Below are 12,115 nucleotides of genomic sequence, written 5' to 3' on the forward strand. Positions count from 1 at the left end.
ATAACCCCGCAAGACCCTTCTGGTGCATTTGCTGAATAAGCCTCAAAGCAGGTCTAACAGCCCTACCACACCTAGTTCTTACTCCTAGTGTCTCACTGCAAGCGGTGTCAGGTCGCGTACACTCTGCGCTTGATCCGACAAGAGAATCAACGCCAGAAGGCTGCGTGTCAAGCGAAGGCACAGAAGTAACAGGTCGAGAGTCAGTCAGGTCGGCAGGACAGTCCATGTCAACAGGCGGGTCACAAGAACCAGTTTGGCCTGGTCTCTCATCAGTCTCTTCCAAGACCTCAACAACAGGAACATCCACTAAAACAGTCGGCTGATCTCCAGTGGATGCTGGAAGTCCGGAGACCCATGACACAGTCCTGTCCTCAGGTGCACAGGAAGGCAGTGCAACAGAGTCCACATCATCACCCTGCAGGGAGTCGTTTGTAGCCCCAGTGGCCAGATCACTGCCACAAGAACCACCATCTTCAGACTCAGCCGGCAGAGGCAGGAAGTTCACAGGCATGATAAGATTCCTGTGGACCACTTTCTCCTGGCCTGTGGCACAGTTGCTGATCCTGAAGGTATGCGTGTTGTCTTGTTTTGCCACAACAGTGTAGAGGTGTTTCTCCCAGCGATCAGCTAGTCTCCTTTTTCCTCGTTCGCCTTTGTTAGCTAACAAGACTCTGTCACCAACATCCACTGGGGCACCTTTAAGCTTCCTGTTGTACAGGTCAGTCTGCCTCTGCTGCTGCTTTGTGGTGGATAACTGAGCAACCCTCATAGCCTCTGCCAAATCCTGCTGGAGACACTGCACATAAGCATCATAATCCACTACCTGATCATCCAAAAGGACAGAGTCAAACATCAAGTCAACAGGCAGCCTAGGGGTCCTGCCAAACATCAGTTGGAATGGGGCAAAGCCTGTGGTCTCATGCACTGTCGAGTTGTAGGAGAAGGTGAGAGATTTCAGCTGCTGGGGCCATCGGTGCTTGGCCCTTGGTGGGAGCGCTCTGATCATATTTCCAAGCGTGCGATTGAACCTCTCAACAGCTCCGTTGCCCATGGGGTGGTAAGGTGTTGTATGGGATTTTTCAACACCAGCAACTAGAAGCATCTCCTCAATCAGACTGCTCTCAAAGTTAGCTCCTTGATCAGAGTGTACACGTTCAGGAAAGCCATACACACAGAAAAAGTTGTTCCAGAGTTGTTGAGCGACAACCTTAGCCGATTGGTTGGGACAGAGATAGGCCTGGGCCAGCTTAGTAAAATGGTCAGTAACCACAAGCACATCAAGGGACCTGTTGGAAGAGTCCTCAGCGGACCAAAAGTCCACGCAAACCAGCTCAAGGGGTCTGGAAGTTGTAACACTCTCAAGTGGTGCTCTGGCCTCAGGCTCGGGAGACTTGCTGAACACACAGCGACGACAGCATCGCACATACTGCACCACGTCTTTCTCCATTCCTTGCCAGTAGAACCTTTGCCTAGTCAGATAGAATGTTCGTCTCTGGCCTTGGTGACCTGCCTCATCATGCACACCTTTAAGAACCTTCTCTTTCAGCGCAGAGGGCACAACATACTGATAGGTTTTTCTCTTTGTAACAGCGTCTTTGGAAACACGATACAGGACACCTGTGTTCATGGTGAGTTTCTCCCAATGTCTGAGGAGCCGCAGAGCCTCAACCGGCTCGCCTGCACGTTCTCGTCTTGATGGACGCCTCTGACGTTCCACAAAGTGAAGCACTCGACTCAAACAGGGGTCTGCGCGCTGCATAGCCATCAGCTTATCTCTAGGCAGAGGCCGGACATCAGACAGCTCACCTGGTTGAATGGACTGAACAAGTTGCGGCAAGAGGAAGGCTTGGTGTGGTAAGCGCTCTTGGTCCAAAGACTGCTCCAGCACAGCAGACACTGCCAGCGGGGAGATGCAGGTATCCTGGGATAGTCCCTCTGGATCCTTGGAATCCACAGTGGGGAAAGGATGCATCTGCAACATGGCTGAAGGGTCACAGGACTGACGAAAAGCATCCTGCACCAGGTCACAATTCAAGGCGCTTGCTTCCTCCAGTAGTGCGCCGTAAGGGACTCTTGTCAGGCGATGCAGTAAACTTGGCTGTACAAACGGCTCGTGGCTGAGGGCATCAGCGACCACATTCTTAGGTCCGGGAATGTACTTGATCTGAAAGTCATATGGAGCAAGCTTAGCCACCCATCTCTGCTCGCAGGCATCAAGCTTCGGCTTACTGAGAATGTAGGTCAGTGGGTTGTTGTCAGTCCATGCAGTGAATGTGTGACCTTTCAACCAGTGGCTGAACTTATCACAAACAGCCCATTTGAGCGCTAGAAACTCTAGCCTGTGAGCTGGATAGCGTGACTGGGCGTAGTTGAGAGATTAGCTGGCGAACGCCACTGGTCGTGCAACGTCATCGCCCTCAGCCAGTTGAGACAACACAGCACCCAGGCCATTGGATGAGGCATCAACAGACAGCAGGAAAGGCAGACTGAAGTCGGGATGAGCCAAGGTAGCATTATCCAGCAGAGCCTGTTTCAGCTTGTTGAAAGCGTCACTGCATTCGGGGGTCCAGTCAGCCAAAGTTAACTTCCTAGCCACAGATGAGCTCTTTTTACCCTTGGCATATCGTGGCTTCTTCACGCCAGATGTCAAGGCAAAGAGAGGCTTGCTGATACTCGAGTATCCTTCGAAGAACTTCTGGTAAAAACCCACCATACCAAGGAACGATCTTATTTTGGATGGAGAGGCAATATTGGTACTCTCATCCATCAAATCCTTCTCACTCAGATCAACAATGGCCTTGACCTTCTCTGGGTCAGTGGAGATGCCATCGTTGCTCACAATATGCCCCAGGAACTTCACAGATGGTCGCATGAAGTGGCACTTCTTTGGAGCTAGCTTCAGGTTGTGCGCCTTTAGCTTCTCAAACACCATTCCCAGCCTCTGCAAAGCCAACTGTTCATTGGGAGCAAAGACAAGGATGTCATCCAGGTAACACAAGAGGCTCAAGAAGTTTTGATCACCGAAGATGGCCATCATCATCCTCATGAACGTGGCTGGGCTGTTGCAGAGTCCCTGCGGAAGCCTGTTGTACTCGTACAGTCCAAAAGGGGACGTGAATGCGGTGAACTTCTTATCCTCCTCATGGACCTCCACATTGTAGTATCCAGAGGTCAAGTCCATGGTTGAGAAGAAAGCGTTCCCCCCCAAGAGCAGCCAAAGCATCTGCCTGGTGTGGCAAGGGATGCGCATCCTTCACAGTGCGTGCGTTCAGCCAACGAAAGTCTGTGCAAAGCCTTAGATCTCCGTTCTTTTTCCAAACAAGAACAAGCGGTGATGCATACTCACTTGAAGACTTCCTTATGATCTCTTGTTCCTCCATTTCATTCAAAGCCATTCTCAACTTCTCATAGTGTGAAGGAGACAGGCGACGATAAGGCAGTCTGAAGGGTCTGCTATCACTCAGTCGAATCCGGTGGACAAAGTCTTTGGCCTTTCCACAGTCCAAACTGTGTCGGGAAAAGATGGACTCATACTTAGCCAACAGATCAACCAGCTTCACCTTCCAGAATGGGGACAGCTCACTTGAGTCAACGTCAATGTCCTGCAGTCCTAAGTCGTGGAGCACAGAGCTGCTAGATCTGTGTGTCGAATGCTCTGAGTCAACAGTCAGACTCTTCTCACTACCGGTGTCAGCTTGGTCAACAGTCTTAGTCACATTGCATCTCACATTGTCAGTTTGGTCTTTTTCATACAAATAGTCAGTGTCAAAGTCCTCAAGTGCCACACAGGGAAACACGTCAGCAATCTTGCAGTTGCGTCTCAAAGTCACTGGCTTATTAGAAGGGTTAATGACTCTCACAGGAATCCATCCATCTGCCCACAATGGCGTCACAATCCGTCCCACCATTACTGTTTTTGGCACTGTACGTGAATCACTTGGCTCCACAATGACTGTGCTGCCAGCCGAGAGGCACTTATGGCTAGGCAGACGACCCCACACCAAATGTTCTTTCAAGGGCTCCAGGGTCACAGCATGTTTAAGTTTAACAGTGCCCACCTTGTCAGGAATCTCACCGCCCCTCCATTTCTCCACAGTGGCCAACATCTGCAGCAGGGCCTCCTCATCACTTGATGCTCCATCTGAAAGTGAAACTTTCTCCCTGAAATCTCCAGAAGTCTTCAGCGCCCGAATGAGATGTTTTATGACGTTGCTTCCAAGAATCAAGTCATCACTTTGACCATCCACAATGAGTATGGGAACCGAAATGCGACAGTCAAACACTTTCATCTGAAGCTCACACACTCCGACGGGGCACGTCCTCAACCCTCCACATCCAATCAGAACAACCGATGTGGGAGAGATAGAATCAGGTGAAACAATATTGGCCTTTTCCAGTAAAGGAAGCACACGTGAACTCAGTGAACAGGCCATTGAACCACTGTCTAGCATGGCACGCAGCTCCAGAGCATTTTGGATAGTCACACCAGTGTAGAAAAGGTCATCTGTTGCAGCCAGTCTCTGTGTGTTCTGAAACACCACTGTGGATTCGCAATCTGTTGAGGCACAGAACTGAGAGTAAACAGATTCACGGTCAACGTCATCAATTGGGGATATTTTGTCTGGCCCTCCACTAGTCCCCTCCTTGCGTGGGCCAGCTAGTTTTCCTGCTGTGTAGGGGCACCAGATCGAACAGCAGGTGAGTCAGGACCAGGGGCAACAGAACAAGCCACTGCTTGATGTCCAGCAGCATGACAGCGAAAGCACAGACGTTCACTCCGACAGTGGGACACAGTGTCATGGTCGTTGCTGCCACAAATGACACACGGACCCCTAAACCTGGTGCGACTGACATTTCTGGGTCTCGGCGGCCTGGAATGCTGAGAGGTCTCTTGAGTTAACAAGCGCTCCAGAAGAGTGATAACATGCTCAAGAGACTGACCATCACTTGGAAAGGGCCTACCAGCTGCAGTTGGTTGAGGAGCAGGACGGCTTTCCGCTGTTTGAACATGACTGTGCAGAACATCCGCAGCATGGGCGGATCGTAAGCCACTGACTGGGCGTGTGGGCTGGCGCTGCTGGAGACGCTTCTTACGGTGATGTTCATCCAGCCGGACTTGAACATCAGTGGTTGTCCAGTCCTCAAGCGGCTTGCAGCTGAAGACTAGAGACAGTTCAGGATCAGGGCAGTGAGTGATGAACATGACCGTTACTTCACGGGAGGGGTTGTCAAGTGTCTTGTCTTGTCTTCTTAGTCCCTCAACAGCAGTGTCGATGGCTTTGTTAAGCCGAATCCAGTAGTCAACAGCAGTCTCAGTGGGGAATGGCTTGGTGTCATAAAAGTCGGCTAGAGGCATAAAAGAAGTCACACTATCGCTAAAGTGTTGTTTAAGTATGTCAAAAATGGGTTGAGGGCCTGACTGTAAGTTTAAAGATGGTTTGCTACGTAGCCCAACCTTCACAACATCACTCGCCCTCCCTCGCAGCTTACCCAATACTTCCTCTGCCTGTTCAGATACCTCAAAGCCTCTCCTAATCAGATACACCTTGACAGATTCCTCCCACTCAGAAGATGAAATTTTGTCAGTACCGTCCCCCCTGAAAGGATGTGGCTCATAACTGTGGTTGCTCACCGTTAGGTTAACCTTGGAGAGATCAGCAATGGTGGAACGAGCCACACTGACATCATTAGCTGAAATTGACTTAAGACATGAGACAATATTCTCTCCAATACTGGTCCCTATCTGCTTCACTAAGTCACTGAGAACATCCACTGGAACATGCTCTACATCTGGATCCACAGAAGGTGCAGACTGCTCACTCAATCCGACATCAGCAGCCGCATATGTGTCATCACATTTACTCTGAATCACCATAGCATGATGAGGGGTAGATGCTACAGGCCTTCTCTCCCTAAGCCCACCCACAGTTGGTAATGGTGAGTCAAACCACAAACCCCGACCCCTACCAATACCAAACAAATCAGGCCTGTCCATTGCTAGTGAAAAGCATAAAACCCAAAATCAAAGAATGTGTAATTTGAGAAAGAGGAGAGAAAAAAAAATATATGTACACTTTTGGCTCACAGACAAAAATAAATATCACTTTACAATTTGAAAACTTCTAAACATGTCCAGAAAAAAACGAGTGGAAAAAGAAAATAAATTGACAATCTCACTAGCAGCAAGCAAAAGCCGCATCCATTTTACACCTCATTTCCAAAGTCCCTTTTTTTTTTTTTTTTTTTTCAAAATGCAGTCCAAACCAAGCCAAAATGGCGACTCACGGCACCGTGGACGAAATGGTGACTCAGCGGCGCACGATGAGTCGGCAGAAATCCCGCAGCGGCGAAGAACGGGTCACGGCACCATTGTAGCAGTTGTGTACTCTCTATTTGCGTTGTGTTTTATTCAGCCACACGTTGTGTTTCTTGTTCTCCAATCAGCCGTTTATTCGTCAGACCTGGTAACAAACAGATGTATATATGTGTCTCACAGCCGACCTCGTGCTCACAAACTCCGGGAACACGGAGACATCTCTCTTCAGAGTGGATATACATATAAATAAAAAGACATTTCAATTCCAAATACCTGGTAACAAACAGATGTATATATGTGTCTCACAGCCGACCTCGTGCTCACAAACTCCGGGAACTGCCAAGTAAAGAAACAAATGCTTAAGCTAGCTGTTAGCATGTTACTAACAGTAACATGTAACTAAATAAAATGCTGAATAAACTTATCAGTATAAAAGCATTTGCTCTAAAAATTATAAATTAAAACAGTTCTACGAACAAAAAGGGACTTATACAGATATCACAACGGAGCTTGTCACAGATCAACCTACCACGGAGACATCTCTCTTCAGAGTGGATAAGCAAAGCGGGGCGCACCACTAAAGTCTGCCGGCGGCCAGCAGAGGGCGCTAATGTGACACAACACACTTGTCTCCGTGGAAACTAATGATAAGTCAAATTATATTTACAGAAATAGAGGAAATAATACGAAATGATATGGATTAGTAATAACTTAAATAATACAGTAACTGGCAAAATGGCCAGTGATGGCAAGTGGAATCATTAACTCTGTTACACTTACACTTGCTGTGCTTTGTTGGTTGATGGGGACAGGTTGGTCTTGCGTGGGCTGCCCCGCAGAAGGAGCAGGTGTGGAAAAATCGGCATCTGGAGGATTGGCATCCTAGGTCGTTGAAGTTATTGCAGACCATCCTCCCGCCCTGGTAGAGGATTGGTCTACCTCTTCTGTCCATACCTCTGGGCGGACAGCCGGAGGTGGTTGGCTGGTTGATTTCTGGTGTCGGGATGATGGATGGTGGGGGAAGTAATGGAGGCAGGCTGCGGTAAACGAGGGGGCTTTGTTTTACGGGAAGCTGAGGTGGAGGGCAGGGGTGCTGTGAGGGTGCATGTGGTGGCCGGATGGGAGGGTGCGCTGCAGCGCTCGCAATTGAGAGAGGCACGAGCTTCAAAAACTCTGCAGTATAGTTCTGGGTCGAGTGTTTCCCAGTATGTTCCCTGGTTGAACTGCTGCACGCGACCGGTGGCTTTGGATGCAAATAGGAAGTGGTAGAGTAGAATTTAAAGTAGCATTTAAAGAGGGATGGTTAGTTACATATGGGTTATGGGGAGGGTAGGGGAAGAGAGGGGGGAGGAAATGCAGAGTTTTGGCTGTTGGCTCCGCCATAGAATCTTGCTGTTGGAGCTTTCTGTGCGGCTACGGTAGCCGGTGTCGAGTTGAAAGGAAAGGCAGGAGCGAGGGAAGAGGAAAAGATGCTGGGATGAAGGGATGCATGTGCGTGGGTTGGAAGTGCAGAATGGGGAACAGAGACTGCAGGGTGAGATATCCCTGATGCAGAGAGAGTATGGGGTGTTGCGATAAAACCTGGCCCTCTGGAGGGGCTGGTGTGAGTGACTGGGCTTGTCTGGCTGCGTTGTGCGTAATGACATCATCAACGTAGCGCCTGGCGCTGCGCTGGGAACCCGAAAGTGCTCTGGTGGCTCGGCGATCGAGGGAGGTGTGGTGCTGAGCATCCGCGAGTAGTTTGAAAAGTTTGGCTTTTCTGTCGGACTGGTGGAAATGGATATTGAGCTGGGTGAGTGTGTGCTTCAGGCGAGCGACTGTCCACTCGGAAATGCGGGCTGTATGGGACCCATCGGAGCTTTGGCGTGGAGGAGGGTCGCTCTAGTTTTGGCCGTTGTTCGAGCGGGTGGAAGAGCGGCGTTGTGGAGGGACGATGTCCCTCGGACACCCTGGGGTCGTTGGACGGCGAAGGACCGACGACTTCGGAATTGTCCGAGGATAGATGTCGGGAGCCGCGGGGGTCGTGGATGGTTGATCTCAGCCAAGTTTGCTGGCGGCGAGAGATAATGAGAGACGGTGCCTTCTCCGGGACTTTTTGGAGTATCGTCTTCGAACAAGTTGTTGTCGGAAGGAGTGAGGGTGATCTCCGGGTCCATGTTGTGAAGTACGTGGTTTCAGCTCGGGAATCGCACTTCATGAGAGAACAGAGTCGAAGAGGAAGTGAACGGGTTCGTTGAGCTTAAATACTTGTGCAGGGAAATGAGCCGTGTTCTGGGCGTGGTCCCGTTCCTGAACAAAGTTTATAAAACTAGATTTAATATGGTCATAAAATGCTAATACCAGTATGTTAAAATTAAAATTATAATAGGATTATCACGTTTTCATGTGAATTTTCACATAAAGCTATGGTGGAATTACATTTTCATTTCTAATTTTAAACATTATTTTATAATGTCCCTTATGTGTTTCCAGAGGTTCCCTCCTGTGTTGTTTCTTCCATCAATTTCACATTGCAGCCATAGAAAACAGCGTTGAACTCTAGACAGTTCAAAATAATGATAATAATTCAAATCAATTTTGCAGACCGAGACCAACTACAAACAAACTTCGTATTGTATTGTTAAACAATTATAACTTTGGTCATAATTTGTTTGCTATAATCCTAATTGCTCTCTAACCTTAACCACTCCGTAGTTGCCACGCAATCATATACAATAGAACATTGAATTGATCGTTGAATTAAAGCAAGGTTAACTAGGACCAATAAGCAAAAATAGCTTTTCATTCTTTATCAACTGTCATCTTCTTTCCTCAGGTGTGCTATTCTGGCAGAGAGATTAAGACCTATTTCGGTTGATCCTTTCAACATCAATCCGATTCTGTATGCATGATCAGCTGTTGATGTACAGGGACTCATGGGCAAAAAAGAATATGAACACATCAAGACAACAGATCTTTCTCTCTGCACGTCTAAGTTACAGAGCCATTCTATTTAACAAACAGAGGGGACACAATGAAACAGTACAGCACAGTAGCCTACACATTTATCTCAAAACTATTCAAACTCCTACACATTTAATTGCTCCCTAATTGACACATGAAACAAAACCACAAAAAATATCAAATACTCTGAGATCCACATGTATATTGCTAATAAGCATACTGTAGGCATACAATGATGCCTTTATATTTGAGTTTAGCTCCTGTGCAATTTGAGGCACAGAGCAATGACAAGAATATTGCACATTTCTGTAGCAGTGTCCTTCAATGCATCCGGGAAATAAAAAGAGAAGCATCTGACAGCTTTGTTCATTGAGAGCCTCATATTCACATCCAAATTCTAGTCCATATATTTTTTGATTCAAGATTTGTTGACAAGCCAAGATAACGGAGATGTGCCAAAAGGTGGATTGTTAGCCTGTCCTTTCGACAGAAACAAAAGCATTGGTCATTCGTTCAGAATGTTTACACATCGACACAATCATGTGACTCTGTTGCAAAGGCTTTGTTTGCTTGTTTCCACAGACATGTCCTTCAGTAATCCACCACTGATTGTCCAGTGTCACTGTAACTTGCAGGGTAATCATAACCTGCCCCAATAGATAGATTTTCTTGAACCTGACCTGGAGGATCATTCAGGATCAAGACATAGGTAATGGGTGGAAAATGGAAAAAAAAAACAAAGCTGGTAGTTTGCGGGTCTGGTTATGATGGTTGATTGATGCATATTTTTGCAGGTCATGTGGTGCAGATAGGCTCTCCTAATATGTCAGGTGGTTGTGGGTATTAAAAAACCCTGATCTGTGCTAACTACAGCACACTCTGCACCACAGGTTTAAAAATGGTAAATGGACAGTACTTGTGTAATGATCGCCTAAGTCTATATCCTTGTGTACGGCAGTTGTGAATGGGGAACATGTTGCTGTTTATTTTCCTTCACATGTATAAAGTGCTGTATACTTGGAAGTTTTATCAGTGGCCTGCAATGTTATGAGTAGCGTCTTTTATTATTTTTACTATTATTTTTATTTCCCTCGCTTGTATAAAATGTGACGTGAGTGGAGTATGGAGTGCGCAGACAGGTGAAGCAGTAGTCGTTTAGTGGGCTCAAAGAGTAGGATTTCCAGGCGACTGTACAGCAAAGGAGCACAATCCAACTTTGTGGATTTTAAATTGGAAACCTCACTGGATTACTGCAAGAAAGACCCACCATCTAAACGGACTGTGGTGAGATTCTACAGAACAGTCTCACCACACTTCCTTCCACCTGTTGAAAATATTCTTTTTGGCCTCTGCATTTATTTATCGTCGGACTGTTTAAATTGAATTAAGGAACTCTGGGACTGATGGGACACTACTTTGTGAATGTTACGCTTGTTTATTGTGTCAGAGTACAAGTGGGAGTCTCGCTTTTTTGTTTGCTGTAACTTATGCCGACCAGGTCAGACGTGAATGAATTTGATTTACATTAATATATGGTGCTATATGCAACAAACTGTGTGTTTTTATTTATACAGGATTTAATGTGACATTACAGTGAGGAAACGGGAGAGCCTAAGGGTTTTCAAACATATTAGGCAGTCAAATTGCAGTGTCTGTACACACCAGGTATCACATCCGCCCATTCCCTTAGATTTAGCGTATGCACTTTTCCCCTTAGGGAGGTGAATTGTAACACTTGTATATTTCTTTTCTAGTCTTCTGACCACTCAAAGCTCTTTAACACTGCATGTCATCATTCACCAACTCACACACTGATGACGGGCTACCATGCAACACAGCGACATCGACAAACGGAACCGGGGCTCGAACCACCGCTCCTTTGATTGAAGTCCACCCTGCTCTACCACTGAACCACAGTCGTCCCTGTGATCAACCTTGGGCCTGTATTGGTGAAAAAATGGAGTTGAATCATAAATAAAGCTTCAGTTCAGGTCGCAGTTCTGCCCATTAGACTCAACTCTGTAGCAGCTACACAGATTCAAATGAAAGCGTAACTGTAGAAGTACGGGGTGGTAGTGAATGATTGAAACGTTTTTTATTATGTTGCAATATGGGGGCATTTGTGGTGACTTTCCAACTTAAAAAGAAGGTGGGATGGGGCCTTAATTAAAGTGATCTTCTGGTTCTGAGGTCAGACCTCTGGATTTGATATGGTGTTTGTCAGCGTTACAACAGCTGATACTGTTACTGTGTGTCGATGACTGTTTAATATATTGTGTGAATGTTTGACAGGCTCTGTGATCAATGCTTTGGTGATCAGTTTTATGTCTTTGGAATTTCACTGTGGGACTTGGTGAGAGCTGATAGAAGTGTAGACTGATGGCTTTGGATGGAAAATGCATCAAATTATTGTGATTCTATTTTTTCTAAGAAACAAGATCAAACACTTTTAGATTCACTGATTTAGATTATGGGTTAGTTTTGCACTGTTTACACTGCGTCAGAGTGATATCCGGTCTATCCAAAGATGATGTTTGCAACCAATTAGATGTAGAGATACAATGGAGACTGGGTCCGCCCACTTACTGTCAAAAAGAAAATCTACTCGCGAGCGAGCAGGAAAAAGACTCGCGAGCGAGCAAGTTAAAGTTTCACGAGCGAGCAGGTTTAAGCTTCGCGAGCAACTTTTGCTCGCGTGAGAGTGAATTTTGCTCGCGGAGTGATATAAAAGTGCTCGAGCGCGGCTGTTTGATTTTTGCACGCGCATGGATCTCATTTGCTCTCTCGGATTTTGACAGTGATTTGCCTTCATAGTAGAGGCTGATGAAATACAACATGTTAAAACGGCTTTGAAAT

This window comes from Pholis gunnellus (genome assembly GCF_910591455.1).
Source record: "Pholis gunnellus genome assembly, chromosome: 17".
Lineage (NCBI taxonomy): Eukaryota > Metazoa > Chordata > Actinopteri > Perciformes > Pholidae > Pholis > Pholis gunnellus.